We start from the raw sequence: 18618 nt of genomic DNA on the forward strand, positions 1-18618 counted from the left end.
TAGATAGATAGATAGATAGATAGATAGATAGATAGATAGATAGATAGGTAGATAGATAGGTAGGTAGATGGATGATAGATAGATCAAGATAGATAGATAGGTAGATGGATGATAGATAGATCAAGCAATTATTTAGCACTTTGCATGTGCTAGTCACTTTGCTAATTACTGAGGATACAAATAGGAACAAAGAAGACAGCTACTGTTGTCAAGAAGCATACAATATATAGGAGGAAGAAAACATATTTCAGAGAGCTATAAATCAGTGGGCACCAGCTAGGAAGGTCAAAGATTAAATGAGTGGAGGAAGGATAATGATGAAGAAAACAAGAAATCCAGAGAGTTGAGGGCTGATTGAATTGAGTCATGGTGAGGTCATATTATAATATATTGTTCTAGACAGGCAATCATCAATCTGGAGACCATGGCCTCAGGGCAGAGGTTTGTATTTTCTGCTAGCTTGTTTTGTTTTGTTTTTCAGTGTGGGAAGGGGATAATGAAGAGAGTAGAAAAAAAGAATAAAAGAGGAGAGGTTCAGAGACTATGAGTGAGGTCTCAACCTATATTCTGTTGAATAAAAAAATAAGGAAACAGACATGACAAAAATAGTGATATTGCGCATGAGGGGGGAAAGTAGCATGACATTAAATACATATTTTTGTCCACATCCACAGGGAGGGGGAGAGAATGAAAGAGAGAGGGAGAGAGAGAGAGACACAGAGAGAGAGAGAGACAGAGACAGAGAGACAGAGAGACAGAGACAGAGACAGAGAGAGAGACAGAGAAAGAGAGACACAGAGAGAGAGAAAAACCTTGATCAATTTATAGCATTTTTGAGAACCTTAGTTATTTTGGGTTTGGGAGGAGTAATGTAAAAGACGTAATAAAGCTGGAATTTTTTCTTTACACCTACATCACTTAAGCCTTCGTAATATTTCTGTTAGGTAGGACAAGTCATTTTACAGACAAGGTAATTAAGGCTTAGAGAGATAAAGTGATTTACCTATAATCACAAATGTCAAGAGATCTTCATTACTACAAATTCATTAGTCCATCCAGTATGTCATATTGATTCCCAATTACTTCTCAGAAAATCCTACCAAGCTCTAAAGTGTATGATAGTATGATTCTAGGATGCCAGATAAGAATCCAATATCTCTAATATCAGAAAAAATATTCTGGCATTGGCATAGGAGGCACTGACTCCCAATAAGATGCTTTTAATAAAGTGTAACAACCTGAGATATTGTCTAGAAAAAAATCCTTGACCCTGACGGTGAAAGAGAGTTTTTAGTAATTCTGAGATCAATTCTTTGGGGAATATCTACATCAGGGATTATGGAAGAGAATAAGGAGCTAACATAGGGAAAAAAGTGAAGGACTGAGGAGTCAGTATGGTGTAGCACTTCAGAAGGAAAGGTTATCCAGAAGGTGAGTCTCACCAATAGTGTTAAATGCTATGGGGATGTTAAGAAAGATGCAGATGGAAAGAAAACCATTTGATAAGTATGATATAATAACTGACCTTCTAGAAAAAAAATTTTTAGAAGGGTGATAAAGATGGGGGACAGATTAAAAAAAGGTTGGGTTTAAAATGGATCGAAAGAATATAGATGCATATAAACTAAGTGATTTTTACTTTCTACTCAATAAAAATGACAGAATGCGGGGTCAATTGGAATATATTGTGAGATAAAGCCATATTAGTGAAAATAAATCAGAAGATAAAATCAGGGACCCAAAGATCATATTAAAGAATGGTTTAACTGTGAATGATGAAGGGGGAGAAAAGGGTATGAAAGGAGATTATGGCTGAAGAATAGAATCTCACAATCCTGGAATGCGGAAGCAATATATTTCTGTGAGATAGTGAAGTATAAGTTGCTCACGTGACAGTATATGTCTGAGGTAGAGTGTAAAAGGTAACTCTAGAATAGGAAGATTAAGGAAACGTCTATTACAAGTTTCAGTGGGTTGTCAGTATCAATCTAAAATACTCTGAGTACTGTGTCAGGGAATCTGGGTAGAAAATAAAACTCTGAGGCAGGTGTTAATGTCATTGATGAATCTACAAGAGTGATTTGGAGGTCAATAGATGCCATTATTGTGAGGAATACTGAAAGATGAATATTCATTTCGGCTATATTTATTTATAAAGATGTAAAGCAGAGCAGTTTAAACATGTTGAAATATATAGTTTTTATTGACACATTTGTTAGTTAGATATAAAGAAATAGATAAAATATATTCACTGTCACCTCCCCCTGAGGATAACAGCTTATTTCAAGGTACTTTGAGTATCTTCTATCCTCAATAATCATCAATGTATTATCTTCAATTACAGGGCAGAAGAAAAAAATAGTTCAAAGAAAAGACATTTACTCAAATGGCATAGTCAGATCAGTACTGACAAAACATTCTTATAACCCTGTGGTTTACTTCTTTACAGATACTTTTATTGAGAAGAACATGTACCCACACAGCACACACTAGTGAAGAGATGAACATTTAAGGAACGCATTTGACCAATTAAGTTCACACCTTTGATAGCACAGGACTTTTATAACCTTTTTCTTCTCTCAGTGTCATGCTACCTCCCACTGGGCACAGCATCTATGATTGCAGTTTCTCATCTGGGTTTTCTAGGCCTGCTTCTTTCTGAAGTTCAACTCTTAAATGCTAGGGTTAACTTTCTTGACTCTGTAGTTGGCCTCTCCAACCTTGGTCTTTGTTGGGCACAATGGTCAGTTGTTACAAGTCAATTGCTGCACTGCAAGACATCATTGACATTTATGGGGAAGGAGGGGAAGAAAGAAAAAAACCTCTTATTGCTCCCAGAAGACTAAAACAGAAATTCATAGGAAAGGAAAAAGAAGACTTCCCTTTTGAGACCTATGTTCTTCCTCCATAACTGACTCTTTTCTTGGCTATGGGAGATGACTCCCTCAAATGACAACTTAGAGAGTGTGTCTTACTTTTTTTTCTAAATTTATCAGTGATATAGATGATTTCTCAGCTAAGAAGTTCGTCAAATAACTTCGTTCTTCCAAAAGGAGTATATGAGAGTGAATACTTAAAAAAGACATTGCCTTTAAGAATGTAACACCTTTTTTTGGTCTCAAGTATCTGTCCCTCACATCTTATAATTTTATCAAGTGGGCAGGGGAGATTTTTATTATCAATTTTCTCATTTTTAATTAATTAATCATTATAATACATTTTATTATTATTATTAATTTTAAAGGTAATCATAGTATTAATTTATTAAATTAATGATTTATTTAAAGTTATATTATAATATAATTGTGATAATATATTATAATACTATAACATATTATTATTATATTATTATTAAAATTAAATATAAATTAAAGTTGATAGATCAGGTATAACCTGACCACCATCGTCTCCCCTTCTTTCTTTTAAAAAGAAAAAATTTTTTTATAGCAATTGGGGTTAAGTATTTTGGCAAAGGTTACATGGCCAGTTATTTCTCCCCTCCTTTCACCCTCATAATACCTATTTCTATATTACCAATGAATATATGAGGAATGTTTGAAGGATCCCAGGATAAAGTATTCAAGCTTTGAATACTTCCTCTTTGATACATTAATGACATCTTCATTTTCCTTTTATTTTTAAGGTTGAAACAACTGCTATAAATTAATGTTTTAATTTTGTGTCAGTATTATCTATGTGGCTTCACTATATTTTCAGTATTTTTGTTTACTCCCCCAAATAATAATATTAATAATAATAATTTTGCTTATTTCTCTAGTTGCTATAGTGTTCTATTTCCTGAAACTCTTGCTTTAATGAGTTATTCAACCTGACAAGAAACATGACACTCAGATCAATTTCCTTTCCTGGATCTCTGTTTCTCTTTATGTTTCAAATATACATATTTTCCTCAAGTGTTGAACATCACAATTTTATTTTTAAACACAGAAGTATATGTCATAAATTTCTCTTCAACCTGAGTTGCTGCTGCACAGAGAGAAAAAAAAATGAGAAATTACAAAGTTAATACTTTCATTTTCATCTAATTAATGAATCTCTAATTGTCACTTTCCCCACTTTACATCAAGCCTAAATAGGGTTCCTTGTAATTTCTACTAGTTGTTTCTTTTTTGCTCTCTGAGGTTAAGAACTCTCATCTCTCGCCCACAAGATACCTAGCTCTTCAAATACTTAGCTAAAGGTATCATCCCTCTAATTATGAAGTCTGCTGTTTTCCAATCTAAAATCCCCAGGTTCTTCATTGAACCTCATTATGACTTGATCTTAAGGAACTTCACCATCTTGTAGCACTTTTCTGCATGGTTGCCCTTCATATGATAAGTCTCCTTCCTAAAAAGTACAGAGGGATGAGCATAATATTCCATTTATAGTATGACAAGGGCAGAATATTGTAGAATTATTTAGTTGTGGAATTCTTTCAATCTAAGATTTAGTTAAGTTTTGTTGAACACTATACTGCAATATTGAATCCTACTAGGCTTGCAATTGGTCAAAATTCCCAGATCATTTTTAAGTGAATTTCTGTCTTATAATTACTTGTGAATTTGAATTATTGGAACCAAATATATGAATTTATTTTGATTTCTTTCAAAAATAATTTTACTGAATTCATCTAAATTCTTTAGCCTGTTGAGATTTCTTTAGATCATAATTTTGACATATAATGTGGTATCTTATCTTCCTAGCTTTGGTCTTTCTCTAAATTTGTTAAGTGTAACATTTAGACCTTTATTCAAACCATGACAAAATATTAAACAATACAATACCAATCAAAGTTTCTTGGGATACTACAATTCAAACCTTTTAAACTGAAATTGAGCCATTAAGACCTTTTCATTGTATCCACACATTTAATCACTTCTAAATTAATCTGTCTAATGGTACTATCATCTAGCTCACTTCTTTCCAACTTATAAAAAAAAGGACATAACAATTCTTTATCAAACATTTTTGCAGAAAACTAAGTGAACTATGCTTCAAGTATACTTTTCATCAACAAGTTTAACAAACCTGCCTAAGAAGGGAAATGAGTTTAATCTATTCTTCTTACAATTATGTTATCTCTTTAAAAAAATATGACTTCTTTGGTTACTTGATATCCATACTTTGACCAATAATTTCTATAAAAGCTTTTAAGATTATAAGCAATTAACACACAATTCACAAAACTTTGCTTTCTTCTCTCTCTTTTTTTAATTGGGACACTTCTTCAACCTCCCCTACTCTCATTTTCCTTAGTCTTCCAAAGAATACTCACAATGTCTAAGTAATCATATTTTCCAATTATTGCAATATAATCAGTCATAGCTCCTTCAGTCTCCCATTGCCATAACTTTGACATTATTCTCAACATTTCATTCTCTAACACCCCACATAGTTAGTCCAAACATTCTTCTCTTTACCTACAGACCGGCTCTCAATAGATCCCTTCTCTCTATTCACAAAGCCACCTCCTTATTGCAAGCGTTCATTACTTCTTCCCAAGCCTTTTGAAGTTGATTGCTAATTGGGCTTCTTGTTTCAAGTCCCTCTCCTCTCCATAGAGCTTCAAAAGTGATTTTTATATGACCATGTAACTCCCTAATCAATAAAATCCAATAGCACCTTATTCATACTCAAATAAAAGATAAAAGTCCAGACTTTGCTTTTTGGAGTCCTTCACAATTTGATCTCAATGTATCTTTCTTGGCTAATTGTACATCACTATATTACCACACCCCGTTTGAGCTAAACTGATCTCTCTTTACTACATGTACTTTGTCTCCCATTGTGGTTCCTTTAAACTAGATATCCTCAGTGCCTAAAAGGCAATCTCTCTTCACCTCTGCCTCAAAAAAAAAAATCATTTTCCTTAAAACATAGGACAGCACCATTTTCCAGTTGAAGTGTTTGGTCTTCCTCACAACTCATCTCCCCTACCTAAGTACCTTACATTTAACTACTTTGTTTAATAATATTTCAATAATGTTTTGTGTAATATTACATTGTTTATTTCTAATTATGGTTACAAATACATGTGCTGATAGAGAATAAGCTTTCTGAGAGTAAGGATGTTTTGCATTGGAATTTGCATCCATATATCCTAATGCAGTAAATAGTAATAAGTACATATTAAAGGGTTGGTTGATCTGGAATTAATCTTAGTCAAAGTGATAAACAATGGAAGCACTAAAAGAAAAATAGAAAAGAGTACATTAATAATTAGAATTATAAAACAGATTTGAGGCACTACCTAACAGAGGAGAAAGCTACATATTAAGAGAAGGAAAAAGCTGTTTGTTTTCTGAAAATTTGTAGAGTAGAGCAAAAAAAAATATTGGATAAGAGATTATCCACTAAGGGACAGAGAAAAACAGAAGAATAATAGTAGTTGGGTATTCTCTATTCACACATACTAAGGCAACAATTTTCAATGTGATAACCACAGCAGAGAGGTCAGTGGTCTTCTTGGGGCATTTATCCAAGACATAGCAGAAAACCTCTCAAGACTTAGTAAAATCCATGATAACTATTCACTTTGGTGTGTCATTTGAGTACAAATGGTGATTTCTGCACACAATTTAAAATAAATGTCTAGAATAATAAATTTGTCAACCATTATGAACTTTGGACAACAAATTGAAAACTGTAAGGGCATATATTTAATTCTTCCTCATTGCCACCCATTGAAGACCAAGGTACAAAAAAGAAAGAAAAAATAACATAGGAAGTAAACAACTAGCTAAGGAGGGAGGGTCTGAGAGGGGGATTTGGATTTCTGGCTCATGACTTTGCAGATTCCTGGCCAGATATGGAGTATATTTAACAAGGCTTTTTAAGAATGTATTTGCCATTGAACAAATTGTGGTATGTGATTATGGTGGAACACTATTGTGTTATAAGAAATGAGGAGTAGGCTTCACTCAGAAAAATCTGGAAAGACTTACATGATATGAAGCAAAGTGAAACATACTGAGTACAGAATAACAGCAATATTGTAATATGATCAGTTGCTAATAACTTAGCTATTCTCAGCAATGCAATGATCTAAGACAATTCTGAAAGACTTATGATGAAAAATGCTATCCATCCCCAGAGAAAGAACTGATGGTGTCTGAACACAGATTAAGTCATACTTTTTTTTTTACTTTTTTTTTGAGGTCCCACCTCCCCTGGTCAGTTTCCTTTCATAACATAACTATTATGGAAATGTTTTGCATGACTACACGAGTAAAAGTTATATTAAATTGCTTGCCTTCTCAGTGGAGGAAGGGTATGGAGGGAAGAAAGGAGAGTTTTTACTACTGGAGAAAAAAAATACTGAATAAATAAAAAATAAGAATATTTTTGCCATTTCTCTTGCAACATTAATGAAAATAGTTTTAAATTTAAAAGAATTTTGAAGAGAAAGACTGCCTGGTTTTTTGTTTTGTTTTGTTTAATTTTCCCTCAAGATAGAATTCCAGGAACAGACCAGAACAAAAGCAAAGAGACCAGCCAAACTGGACAGAAGACCAAGTAGCTTTTCTGTGACAATTTCCATACAAGTTACCAAAAGCAAAGTATTCAATAACTTGATTTCCTTCCATACTAATTTCATCATTTAAAAGGGAGAGGAACCAAAAGGGGGGAATGCTATTCTGAATCTGGTTCTCATTAACAGAGTGAGTCTTGTTGTTAGGAGTAGAAATAGTTGGAACCTTGGGTAGTTTTAATTACACTATCCTAGAATTTGGCATATGAAGTAGAAATTTGGACATAGTTCTACATGTATCTTACATGTTTGAAAAGAAGACTTTAAAGGGTTCAGAAGAAAAAAAATAGGTAAAGTCCCATAAAGTTCAATGCTTCAGGGAATATTTGCTAAGAAGAATCACAAATTACCAAGAATGAAATTCTAAAGACACAAAAAGAAATAATCCCAGTGAAGAGAAAAAGTGAAATTTGACCAGAATCCAGTGTGGATGCACAGTAGATTCACATACTGATTTATATATTAAAAAGAAAATAAATATAAAAGAAGAAGATATGAAGACCAAGTAAGAATAAATTAATATAAGTGCATAACAAAGTTGTTTGGCATTATGTGCCAAAGCTCAGAATGACCTGAATCTGTCAAGGGAACCTTGGCTGCTTGTTGTCCTTCATTCTCACAGAGGACAAAAAATGACATCACTATGCTAAAGTCAAGTTTCAATGTGTCAGATTGTGGCTGATCAGACCGATATGAGTTCAGAATGCTCTACTACAGGTCAGGCACAAATAGTCCATGTGAACATTTGGTGTGGTAACTCTAAATTCATGCATTCTGCATTTCTTTGAGCTGTTTCAATTCTGCTTTGCTCATAGAGCATAGCACCTTCTCTGATGTGGGCATGCCATGCCGAGCATTCCTGTGCCAGTGTCTCCCATGTCACACAATCAATTCCAAAATTCTTGAGAGTGTCCTTGTATTGCTTCTTCTGACTACCATGTAAACACTTGCCCTGTGTAAGTTCTCCATAAAAGGATTTTTGGCTAGCATACATTTTGCTTTTGATCAGTGATACCAGATCATAGGAGATGTACTCTCTGAAGCAGAGTTTGAATGCTTGGCAGTTTAGTTCAACTAAGGATCTCAGTGTCTGGTACCTTATCATTCCAGGTGATCTTCAGAATCTTCCTTATACAGTTTGGATGGAAGTAATTCAGTTTCATGGCATGATGCTGGTAGACTGTCCAGGTTTCACAGGTATACTAGAATGAGGTCAGCACAATGGCTCTGTAGACCCTCAGTTTGTTAGGCAGTGTAATACCTCTTCTCTCCTATACTTTCCTTCAAAGCTTCCCAAACACTGAGATAGTTCTGGTAATGTGTGTATTAACCTCATTATCAATGTGTACATCCCTGGAAGGTACACTACCAAGGTAAGTGAAGTTATTCACAGCTTTCCAAACTTCTCCATTAGATGTAACCAATGGTTCTTTGTATGGATGGTGTGGTGGTGGTTGATGAGGAAGAACTGGTGTATGATTTTCTGTTTGAAAACGATTATGCACTCAATGCAGTCTCTGAAGCTGAGATACAATAAAGTATAGATCAATTCTCTGCTGTTTATGCTAATTTTGGTCTGACAATTAAAAAGGGAACCTAAGAACAACAACAATTTTCATATTGGATGTTAGTTGTATCAGAAGTAAAAGGAGGATCACCTTTTCTTGGTGAGGATGACATGCTAATAACTGACAACACAGAAAATTGTGAATTTTTCAATTCATCTCTTATTTCTGTTTTAACTACCAAGAACAATGAGAGAAGTAAATAACTGATGGGAAAGTGAATACCTATCTGTCCTTGATGAATTCAAGTCAAATAACCTAGATGAAAAGCAACTTCAGATTCTGGGAAAAACTAAACAAAACACAAAAACTGACATATATGATTTCCGAGGCAGTCGGTGATATTTAAAGAACATGTAAATTAAAAACATATCATGGGATTAGAGAAAAAACTTTGTCTCAATGTCCTAAAAGAAAACAGAGCCTATAAATTGCAGGGCAGTTAGCTTGAATTTGCTTCCTAGAAAAATTCTAGAATAGAAAGCAATAACAAACATCACAAATGGTAAAATTGATTACAAAAAGTCAGTAACTTTGTAAACCAGGTTTCATCTAAGTTAAGTCATGACAGACCAGCACAATTTTCATTTTGAAGGAATGTATTACTAAATTAGTAGATAAGAGAAGGGGAAAGAAGGCATTACTAAGTGCCAGACACTTTGCTAATCACTTTATAAAATTTATCTCCTTTGAGATACTGAGAAAAATGTTACAGATAACATTTATTCATATTTTTAAAAAGCTTTTGATAAAGTAATTCATTCTATTTTTCTAGAGAAGATGGAATGATTTGGATTAGATGATACACTGCAATTAGATCTATTCAGAACAAATTAAATGTTCACACTCTAAGAATAACTTTTAATGGTTCAGTGTCAATATGGCAAGAGATCTATGATTTCCTTGGCTTAGTCCTACACTGTTTAACAAGTTTATCACTGCATTTGGTTAAAGGAATAGACTAAAAGTTATTTAAACTTACACATGAGACAACATGGGGAGGGATAGCTGGTTAACACACAAAATGATACAATCAACAGTGAAAAGGTTCTTGAATGCTGTATCTAGTAAGATAGTATTCAGTAAAGAGTAAAGTCATACACGTGAGTGCAAAACATCAACTTCAGAAGAATAATTTAGAGGAAGCATGAACAGACAATAGTTATTCAAAGGAAGAACTATTTTCCCTATGCCCTCCTGCTAACAAAGTCGATATGAGCCTACAGTGTGGTGTGACAGTAAAAAAAACCTCCTGTAATTGTAACGTGCATTGAGAGGAATAGATTGCAGGAAGGAGGAAGTGATATCTGCACTGTACTCCATCAACTTTACACTCATCTGGAATATCATGTTCAGTCCTTCTTGCTGCAATTAAAACAAAGAAACAACTATTTATAAACTGGCTAGTTTCCAGATGATATTAATTAGGATTCCTAAGGACTGAGTTCTTGGCATATGAGGATAGGTCAAAGCAACTAGATATGTTTAGATTAGAGAAGGAAATATTAGAGCAGGGTATGATAGATTTATTCAAGTATTTGAAAGGGCTAGCTTGCTAAGTAGGTCTAGATTTGTTTCTGTTGGCTTTAAAGGACAGAAATAGGAACAATGGGAGAAAGTTGCAAAGAAAAAATTCAGTTTTGATGTAAAATAAAATGAAATTAAACTTCCTAACACTTAGACTTGCTTCGAAGTGTACTGTTGTAATAGTAATGGAATAAAAAGATCTCCCTGTATTGGCTTGGTTTTCAAATTGATTTCGTTAAAACCCAGAGCTTGTGAATCTCACTTGTGGGATAGACTTGTTGAAGTGAAAAGAGAGTGCTGAACTGGGAGGAGCTGGTGACGTAAATTTAGAGAGACACAAGAAAAGAGAGAGGCAGAAGAACTTTTTGGAAGCAGCACCTTGGAGGCAAAAAGAGACTGAGAGGATTGCTGAGGGCCACTTTGAATTGCCCAGGACTTTTGAGAGAGGCCATCCAGAGCTGCCAAGGACTGAGGAGACATGGCTGTTATGCTGGTACTTTGTCTGTCTGTTCTGATGTTGTTTTGCCAAATTTGTCCACTGGTGAAAGACAGTCCTGTTGTTGCAGAGTTCTTGGAACCTGGCTGTTGGTTCAGAAGCACTGAAGAAGGATTTTCTTGTTGTATGTTTACAGAAAAAACTAGAAGAAGGTTTTGCTAATGTTTTCAGGGGTCCTAGGACTGTTCTGCAGACAGAGAATGAATTAATGAAGACAGTGGCAATGTATCTTGTGGCCTTGCTAAGCTTTGTCTCCCCAGGAACAAAGATTGCTGAGAACTTGCCTCTGGTGAAGATGAAGAAAAGACCTCTCTTTGGGTATGAAATGCTATGCTTAAGCTTGTTGTAACTCTGGGGTAGATTCAATTGTGATCCAAGGGTGGGGAACTTTTGACCTTTTTGTGCTCTGTGATTGAACAAATGAATGTACTTTACTTATGATTGGAAACTAATCTCCATTTGAGAAGAGGGACTTTGTGATGGACTAAATGAATGTACAGCCTAGGGGTGGAGTAGTATTTAGAAGTGGGACTTTGTGATTGATTAAATGAATGTAATGTCCAGGGGTGGGGTAATACTTGATTAAATCAAACTTGGTAAATGTTGTATTTTGAATTATGCTATAGGTTGACTCTCTCTGTTCTTAATTTGTCACTGAATAAAATGGAGAGCACCTATGCTGGTATTTTGAACCTTGGGAAGTTGCCTTTGCTTGGCATTACAACTGTCCAAAAGATAATGGATTTCTCCTTATTGGAGTTCACTGAACAGAAGCTAGATAATTATTAGTGGGATATAATGTTATGGGAAATCCTTTCTTGTATTTGGACTAAATGACTGATGAGTACCCTTTGAACTTTGAAATTCTTTGATTAATTAGGGTTTCCATCTTTCCTGTCTTACTATTTAAACAAATAACATATTTAAAAGGAACCAAAGATTATCAAGTATGATTTCACTTTATAGATAAGAAAATTGAAGTTCAAAGAGATTTCTGACTTGTTTAAGTACCAATCACTTATCCAGTGAGTTTGGCACAAAGGAAGATAGGAATGAAGAGCAAATTGTATATGATGAATTGAGGACATACTTGAGATGTTTCCATCACTAATATCTTTCAGTCAATACAGAGACAATGGAGTCAGAGATATGACGAAAAATTTCCTTGATCCTATTCCACAACACTTGTCTATACAATTTCCTTTATGACTAAGAATTTCTAAGTTTCATCCCTGCCTATCAAGACACAAATTTCACAACCTAAGGCCAAATGATTCAAGTCTTTGGATAAGAGCCAATTGTGCTGCAGGAATGTAGAATTAGTCCCAGTAATAAAAATGCATTTTAAATAAAAGGGCTTTCCTCTACACTTATTATTTATTTCTATGCATGGAAAGCAGACATTAATCACATACACAGCCTAGGGCTCTGCTATTCAATTTGCAATTTAAGGGTGGTAACTGATCTGACTGTTGGGCATGTTTTGCATGTGAAACCAAAAATAGAGCATTTTGCTGAGACACATTATTTCTTTCCTTTTTCTTTCTGAAAGCAAAGCTAGGCAGCATCAGTTACTATAATATGGCCCCAAGGCTCATCCAACAGTTCCGTCTTTAAATATTCTAAAAGTGACTGAGATATTCCCAAATATTCTCCTATTCAAAAGGCAGTATCTGCTATAAGATCACTGTGAATTATGTAAAAGCAGTGTGCTTTCTTAGCATGATGGAATACTGGACTCAGAATCAGAAGACCTGGGATCAAGGCCCAACACCAACATGTAGAGGATGTTCAACTGTGAAATCACTTGACCTTCCCTTTATAAATATTAGTACTCTTCCACAAAATAAGAGTAAATTATATTTGCAAATACTGTGAAATATTCGTACTATCTAGCTCATGGGTTATTGTAATAAGTTGTAAACGATAAAGTAACAAATTGAATCTTTATTATTATCATTATTGTTGCTGTTATTGTTAGTGTTTTCAATTGGATTGTGAGCTCCATTGGGCAGGGACATTCTTTTGCTGCTTTTTGTCTCCCCAATAGCACAATTCCTGGGATTTAATGATCACTTAATAAATGTTTATTGATTGATCAAGCAATAGGAATATCACAGCGATAGCTCCCTTCCAATTTTAATAAATGAGGATTGTTTTGGGAAACAAAGGTGAGTTAAAAACAAAGTCATCAAAAACTATTTTTAAAGATAATTTTAAAAAATAAAGTTCTTTTATGTAAAGATATTGCAATCTAATGGAGAGAGGTAATAGATATGTATATATGTATTTGAATATTTCACATATATAACTATGAATGTGTGCATGTAATATGCATATATTTGTAGAATATAAATGGATGAAGAAATCTCAACATTAATACTGAGATCAAATGCTAGAAATTAAATTCTTGTGTACTTAGAAAACTAGTTTTCATCCTCGATTTCCCAACCAGAGCTGGTAGAATGGGGGGGGGGGGAAGGCGGGGGAGGGAGGACATCTTTCAGATGGGTAAAGTGTTTGTCCTATACCATCCAAAACTAACCTAGCTAAATTTGTAATTATTACTTCTATGAGAAAAATGTGCTCTGATTCTCAAAATACACATTTTTAGAAAGCAATATTTTCAGAGGTTGGGGACTCACTTTATAGCAGTGAGAAGTAAATTATCTGAATATATTTTCAGAAAAGAAAGTGTACCATTTCAAGGCCTCCTTTTCATTCACTGAAAACTTATAAGATCATCCTTTTCTTGCAGAGTATATCTTTTTCTATATAATTGCTTTTCCTTTTCTTTATTCAGCCATGTAATGTAATGCCAAGCAAAGGCAAATTCCCAAGGTTCAAAATACCAGCATAGGTGCTCTCCATTTTATTCAGTGACAAATTAAGAACAGAGATGGTCAAAATATGACATCATTCAAAATACAGCATTTACTAAGTGTGATTAAATAATCTCCAAGTACTACCCCACCCCAGGACCTTCCATTCATTCAATCAATTACAAAGTCCCTGTTCTAAATACTACTCCACCCCTAGGCTGTACCTTCATTTAGTCCATCACAAAGCCCCTCTTCTCAAATGGAGATTAGTTTCCAATCATAAGTAAAGTACATTCATTTGTTCAATCATAGAACACAAAAAAGTCAAAAGTTCCCCACCCCTGGATCACAATTGAATCAACCTTAGAGTTACAACAAGTTTAAGCACAGCACTTAATACCCAAATGGAGGTCTTTTCTTCATCTTGACAGGAGGCAAGTTCTCAGCAATCTTTGTTCCTGGGGAGACAAAGCTTAGCAAGGCCACAAGATACATTGCCAGTGTCTTCATTAATTCATCCTCTGTCTGCAGAACAGTCCTAGGACACCTGAAAACATTAGCAAAACCCTCTCCCAGGATTTCTGTAAACATACAACAAGAAAATCCTTCTTCAGGGCTTCTGAACCAACAGAAAGGTTCCCAGAATCCTGCAACAACAGCACTGTCCTTCACCAGTGGACAGTATTCACTTTCTGTCTGCAGGACAGTCTCAGTAGCTCTTAACCAACAGCCAGGTTCCATCCAGGTCTTCTTCAACAACAGGACTGTCTTTCACCAGTGGACAAATCTGGCAAAACAACATCAAAACAGAGAGACAAAGTACCAGCAAAACAGCCATGTCTCCTCAGTCCTTGGCAGCTCCGGGGGCAGGTCTCAAAAGTCCAGGGCAATTCAAAGTGGCCCTCAGCAATCCTCTCAGTCTGTCTCTGCCTCCACAAGTGCTGCTTCTAAAAAGTTCTGCTGCCTCTCTCCTGTGTCTCTCCAAATGTACATCACCAGCTCCTCCCAGTTCAAGACTCTTTTCATGTCAACAAGTCCATCACAGAGGTGGGATTAACAAGCTCTAGGTTTTAACACAATCAAACCAAAAACCAAGCAAATACACGGGAATCTTTTAATGTCATTACTATCACAAGGCATGCATACATTTATATTTATATGATGCCAACACACCTGTCCATATGCATATATTTATATACATAATTATGTATGCATTATAGATATATAATAGTTTTTACAATGATGCTTTCATTCCATTTCCATTTTATAAAAGTGTCACATAAATTATTGAGCTCTTTCATCATATCAGAACCTGATCATACAAGAAAGTGAAGGAATTAACATGACATGGAACCACTCTGAAAACCTGTTGCTACTACTAAGAGATGATGGCCAATGACATATTCCTCTCACATATTCCTTCCTAAATGATCCCTCCCTGCTTTTGAGAGTCTGGGTCCTAAAAGTTGGTCTTCTCCAATATGGGAATAGAGTAAATATCATTATAGTCCTCATTATAGTTAACAAACTATAATTTTGTGAAATGCTCTATAAACTATTTCATTTGATCTTTAAGATTAGCAAACAAGATAGCTACTCCAGATATTTTCTCCCTTTTTTTTTGCAGATAAGAAAATTGAATTCAAATGATTTGCCAGGAGATATCCAGAATACACATGTCAAGTGCAAGATATGAATCCCAGGCTTCATGACTAAGCCCTTCCAGTGCTTAGCACAATATCTGGCACCTAGTATTTGCTTAATAAATGTTTATTTACTCACTGATTAAATGACTAAGCCCAGTAGTGTATACATTGAAACTTAGAAGCCTTCTCATTCTGAAATAGTCCCCATGTATTATAGAGATGAGCATGTACATAATAGTTTTGCCTAAGCTGTCTAAGAAGATGTTCACAGGTATTTCAAGATAAATCATAATATGTGTAGAATTGGATTGAATATATTTGCCAAAGAATGATGTTCAGACCTTTTTTCTCTTAAAAGAATAGAGCTTCCATGTGATGATTTTGTAATTTTTCTCCCACAAAAGCATTAAATCCATTGAAGTAAAAAAGAGCTCTTTAGGAAAATTAATGTGTAACTAGTAACATTAAATTGCCCACAGTTGCTGCTGTTTTCACTTCAGTAAACATGTAAAACTTGGTTTTTGAGTCATAGTATGGAATTTAAATTGTGTAGCAGGTTAATCATTATGAAATGAAAATATTAATTTGGATACACTAAATGAAGATAAAAATGCAGAGATATGCTCTAAAAGACTCTTGATTTAAAAAATGGCTATTGATTTCATAGGATTGTCAGGAAAATGTTCAATAGATAAAAGCTGAAGTGGTAAAGAAGGTGAACTTCAAGTAGACAAGAACTGAGTATAGATGACATATATCCATGAATTTTAAAGGAAGTGAACAAGAAAACCAATGAACCTTTAACTGACATTTATTAAAGTTCACTAGACTTGGAAGAGATTCTAGAGGATTTGAAAGCAGCAAACATGACTCTGTTATTTCAAAAGGGTCAAGATAGAAGTGGAAAAATAAAGCAGAGTGATGATTTTTCTTTGAAGGAGGGAAATCACATAAAGTAAATCATACAAAATAAAAGTAATTCATGAGAAAACATTCTAAAAATCATAGTTTAAACTTGCAAGTATAATTTGGTGTATGAAAATTGTTTAATAAATCTGATTTTTAAAACTATATTCTAGAAAAGGAAAAAAAGGAAATTGAAAAAAATTGCAGAAAATTTTGTCACGTGAAATTTTGTCTATTTACAAATATGACAAGAGAAGAATAATAGAATCAGAAAGAAGATGAAAATATGTTTTATAAAAGTTTGAGTAAGGAACATCAAATTTTAAAAAGATTGAATGCTATTTAAAAGAATCACAATATGGACATTTGTTCTTTTACATGGAAATAAAAACAATTCATTATATTAAAAACTGTTATGATTTCACTAAAAAGAAAACACATTCTAAAATCCAGATATATTTGCATGTTTCAGAAAAAGAGACATTTACTTACCTTATATGTATAGATGCAAATTATATACAAGCAGAATTATAAATACATAGACAAAAATAGTCACATATGCCTCTATGATCTGTTGACATTCCTTCCATAGGCATCAGACTCAGTCTATCTATTACCTAGAAATTTAAGTCTCTCTATGGTTTATGGAGTCTCATATGGAGTCCAAAGTTTATAGAGGCTCATAAATGGAATTTGTTCATGGTTTCAAATAAGTGTCAAAAGCATGAGTGCATGCCACATATTATTGATCTCCAGTTTTCAAGTTTAATTTTCATTTCACCCCACCATGCTCTCATGTTCTCTTTCTCTCTGTCTCTTTCTCTATCTCTCTCTGTTTCTCCCTATTTTTCTCTTTCTCTCAGTCTCCCTCCTCCCCCAATCAGATGAAAGGAGAGAAGAGTGGAGAGATGACTAACTGTGGAGCTATTATAAGTCTTTACACTGGTTAAGTATTTGTCTGCATTTCTTTGTTGCTGAAAGTTTGCATGGTGACCAAGATTTGAAATTTGTGGTTTAAAATCAAGAGAAATGGAACTAATCTCCAGATATAAGCTCAAGTTCTTAAGCTTTGTTTTTTTTTTTTTTTGGATGAGTATATTGTTATGTTTAGTCATATCTGACTCTTTATGATCCCATTTGGGATTTTCCTGGCAAAGATAATACATTGCTTGTCTTTTCCTTCTCTAGCTCATTTTACAGATGAAGAAACTGAGAAAAAATAGGTTTAAGTGACTTACCTAAGGTCACACAGCTACTACGTGTCTGAGGCTAGATTTGTATTTTGTTTTGGGGTGGGAGGGGTGGGTTCCTGACTCCAGGCCTGGAACTCTTTCCACTGTGCCACTTAGCTGCTCCAGTCTAAATGATTTTCTTTGTAATCTATACAACAAAAAGTGATACAATTAATATTTATTATGCACCTACTATATGCTAAGTGCTAAAAAATGAACATCTGCTTAAGGAGCTTCCGATTTAATGGAGAAAGTCAACACAGAAAAAGAAGTGGAGAAGAAGGTGGGAAGAAGGTGTGGGGAATGGGGGCCTGATGATCATGAGTAAAATCCAAGTAGTGCAACTGGTTGAAAATGACAGAACCTTCTTTAAATGGGAGCTTTGGGGGGAAGTTTTACCTCTTCCCTCCAATCAGAGGGGCAGCGACAACTGAGGTTACTGATGAGGCGTGAATGCTAATATTGATGCAGTCTCCACAATGATGAGATTTCTGGTGATGAACTTTTCTTGGGGAACATGAGGATAGTGGAGCTGAATCCCATCTATATATACTAATTCCCATTAATATAGCTAATGGGAAGTCAAGAGCTAGATAGATTTTATATTTCTATTTTTTTATTCCATGTTTTTTCCAGGAACAAGCTATTTTTTAACCGCAAATGGTAGTCTTCTCTTTCAGGGTCTGTTTCTAAAATGAGGCAATTGGGCTACATGATGACTATGGTCTACTAAAAATAACAATAGCAATAATAATAATAACAAGAAAAGCAGCAACAACTAGCACTTTGAACTTTGCAAATATCTCATTTTTGTCCCTATAAAAATCTCGGGAAGTAGTGTTTATTATTATCATTACCATTTTATGGATAAGGAAATAGGTAGAATGAGA

At 34.4% G+C, this 18618-nt stretch overlaps 1 long non-coding RNA gene across 1 annotated transcript in view; it reads left to right on the forward strand.

Moving 5' to 3' along the window:
• LOC138174789 (uncharacterized) overlaps positions 1–16191 on the forward strand; it is a 49457-nt gene extending 33266 nt beyond the window's left edge. Inside the window, exon 3 of the long non-coding RNA XR_011171818.1 lies at positions 15572–16191. This is a non-coding gene — a long non-coding RNA (uncharacterized lncRNA). The remainder of the gene's footprint in view (positions 1–15571) is intronic.
• The last annotated feature ends 2427 nt before the right edge of the window (positions 16192–18618 follow it).

The sequence above is a fragment of the Petaurus breviceps genome, unplaced genomic scaffold (genome assembly GCF_028583685.1).
Source record: "Petaurus breviceps papuanus isolate PSGF00001 unplaced genomic scaffold, PetGlider_PUasm1.0 76, whole genome shotgun sequence".
Lineage (NCBI taxonomy): Eukaryota > Metazoa > Chordata > Mammalia > Diprotodontia > Petauridae > Petaurus > Petaurus breviceps.